The following is a 3,061-nucleotide window of genomic DNA, read 5'->3' on the forward strand; positions in this document are numbered from 1 at the left end:
AATTTTTTTCAAGAGAGATTGAGAGAGCAAGGAAGGTGCAGAGAGAGAGAGAGAAAGAATCAGAACCAGGCTTGGCACTGTCAGCACAGAGCCCAGCGCAGGGCTCAATCCCACAAACTGTAAATCATGACCTCAGCCAAAACCAAGAGTCAGTCCCTCAATGACTGAGCCACCTAGGCACCACTAAAAGTAAAATGTTAAAAAAAACAGGCTCTATGCTGTCAACATAGAAGCCAGTGTAGGGCTTGATCCCATGATCCCATGAACCTTGAGATCATGACCTGAACTGAAAACCAAGAGTCAGACACTTAACCAACTGAGCCACTCAGGTGCCCCTAAAATAAAGTCTTTAAAAAATAATAATAAAAAAGTTGATTTTATTTTATTGGATATTCTGCTAATCTCAGCATTAATCTGAAATCCCCCATATTCCTGACCCTGAGACTGAAAATCTTGTAGAATAGTAAAAAAAGGGAGAAAATGAATATTTAACAAGCTACTGGACTTATTAAATATTCACATGCTGGACACAGTGCTAGGGGCTTAGCTGCCCTGTTAAATATGTTTGTTTTATTTTGTTAGATATTATTATTTTTATTCTGTAGGTGAGGAATCCCTCATTTGACAAGGCAAGGCATTTTTCCCAGGTCCTGCAGTGAGTTTGGTTCGAAAACACAGGGCTCTTTCTTGGGGCCAACACCATTCTTCACAGGTTGAGGACAGAGTTTGGAGGGCTCTTTCCTTGCGGGTATGTTTTGAAATAACCTGTAAAGTTGTGTAAATGTCATACGTCTGATTAAATTTGGGGACCTCAGACCACATGCTACCATTACAGACTTTTTAAAACAATTATTCCTGATGTTAATTTGGGGTTGTTGTTGGGTTTTTATGTGTGATTTTTTTTGGTTATGTACACTTCTTCCCACACAAAACAATAACAACAATGACAACAATAATAATAATGGCATGCTGGGGTGGAAGAAGCTAGAGAATGGTGAGAATTCTAGTTATACTGAGTCTTGAGATCAGAGAATGACTGAGGATTCTTTCACCCCAAAGACTAGGCCTGTGCCTATGGCACTGACTGAGGGTACCCTTTCCCTTTACCTTTGGAGAAATGCGAGCATGCATGTGACACACTGTCAGATCTTTAGTGAATCAGTAGAGTAGAATTTAGTAGCCTGAGAGAAATGGAAAAGAATGCATGAAGATCAGCACATCCATGCTCTCCTTGGCTAAACGTTTCTCCCAGGATGAAATGAATATACATGCTCATCCTCATTAGTAGCTTCTAAAATATGGGTCTTACTTTGTGATAGGGTCTTTTTACCTCAAAGATACTTGAAGTATTTTTCTTTTTCTTTGTTTATATCCCAAATGACCAAATAATGCATGAATGTGTGATTGTATTTTTTAAAAACATAAATAAAAAGCAGAAATACATACATATTTGTATATATAAAATTCTCCTTCACCCTTATACCCCAATCCTACCCTCCTAGATAACCACCTTTAATAGTCTGTATTTAGGTTTAAAAGATTTTTAAAATAAATTGTTTCATAGTGTGCACGTTGTTCTATGAACTTTTTTCTTTTTTACTTAATACTGCATCCTAAACATTTTCCTTGTCCTTATAGCCTATTCCGTTCACTTTAATGGCTGCATAGATTTCCCTTGTATGTTTTCCATAATTTATTTTCCTGTGGATGGACACTTAGGTTGTAGCAAAGGACACTATTACAAACAGCCTTGCATTGAATATCCTAACATATGTATATCCCCAGAAGGTGGAATTGCTGAATTGAAGAGTATCCACTTTTTAAATTTTGAGAGACAACAATATTTTAGAGTACTTGTTTCTGAGCACCTTGAGATCACTAGATATAACCAATATTTTTAAGTTTGAGAATAAAAACTAATAGCTTACTGTAATTTTCATTGCTTTTCCCTCACTAGTAAAGCTGAGCATGTTATAAAGTGCTCAGTATATTTTCTAAGAATTTCTTATTTATGTCATTTGCTCATTTCTCCATTTGTTTTCATTTTCTTTTAGATTGTGGAGAGTTGTTTATATGTTTTGGATATCAGCTCTTCAGCCTTTGTTGATATTACCTAATCTTTGTTATATTGCTCTATTCATGTTGCTGTACAAGTTTTATGTGTTTTAATGTCTGATCAATTTTACCAGTCCTTTGTTTTTAATATATTATTTAAGTAATCTCTCCACCAACGCGGAGCTCGAACTCATGCCCCCCCAGATCAAGAGTTGCATGCTCCACTGAACCAGCCAGGTGCCCCTTACCAGTCCTTCTTTAAGGTTTCTAAGTGTTGTGCCTTATTTTTTGTATCCCAATGTTTATAAAGTATTCTTTATTTTCTATTTCTTTTAGAGATGTTATTATATTTAGTTGTTTAATCCACCTGGAATTTTTTTTTAATTTTTTTTTAAGGTTTTTATTTATTTCTAGGAGAGAGAGAGAGAGACAGCGTGAGCAGGAGAGGGTCAGAGAGAGAGGGAGTCACAGACTGAAACAGGCTCCAGGCTCTGAGCTGGCAGTCAGCACAGAGCCTGACGCGGGGCTCGAACCCAGGAACCGCGAGATCATGACCTAAGCGAAAGTCGGACGCTTAACTGACTAAGCCATCCAGGCGCCCCCCACCTGGAATTTATTGGGAGGATATAGGATAAAGTAGGGATCTATTCTTTCCCAACACTTTTTATCACATAGACCGTCTTTTCCCCATTAATTTAAAATGCTACCCATAAATATGTACAGTTCTCATATATACTATGGCCTGATTCTAGTCTTTTTTTTTTTTTATTTGAAAGAGAGAGCACACACATGTGCATATAGGTACACACACACGAGAGAGAATGGGGAGCGGCAGAAAGAGGAGAGAGAGAGTCCCAAGCAGGCTCTGTGCTGTCATTACTGAGATCATGACCTGAGCCAAAACCTAGAGTTGGATGCTTAACCAACTGAGCTACCCAGGTGCCCTAAGATTTCATGCTTCTTTTTTTTTTTTTTTTTTTTTTTTTTTTTTTTTATTTTTCTTTTT

Source organism: Crocuta crocuta, unplaced genomic scaffold, assembly GCF_008692635.1.
Source record: "Crocuta crocuta isolate KB4526 unplaced genomic scaffold, BGI_CrCroc_1.0 scaffold99, whole genome shotgun sequence".
Lineage (NCBI taxonomy): Eukaryota > Metazoa > Chordata > Mammalia > Carnivora > Hyaenidae > Crocuta > Crocuta crocuta.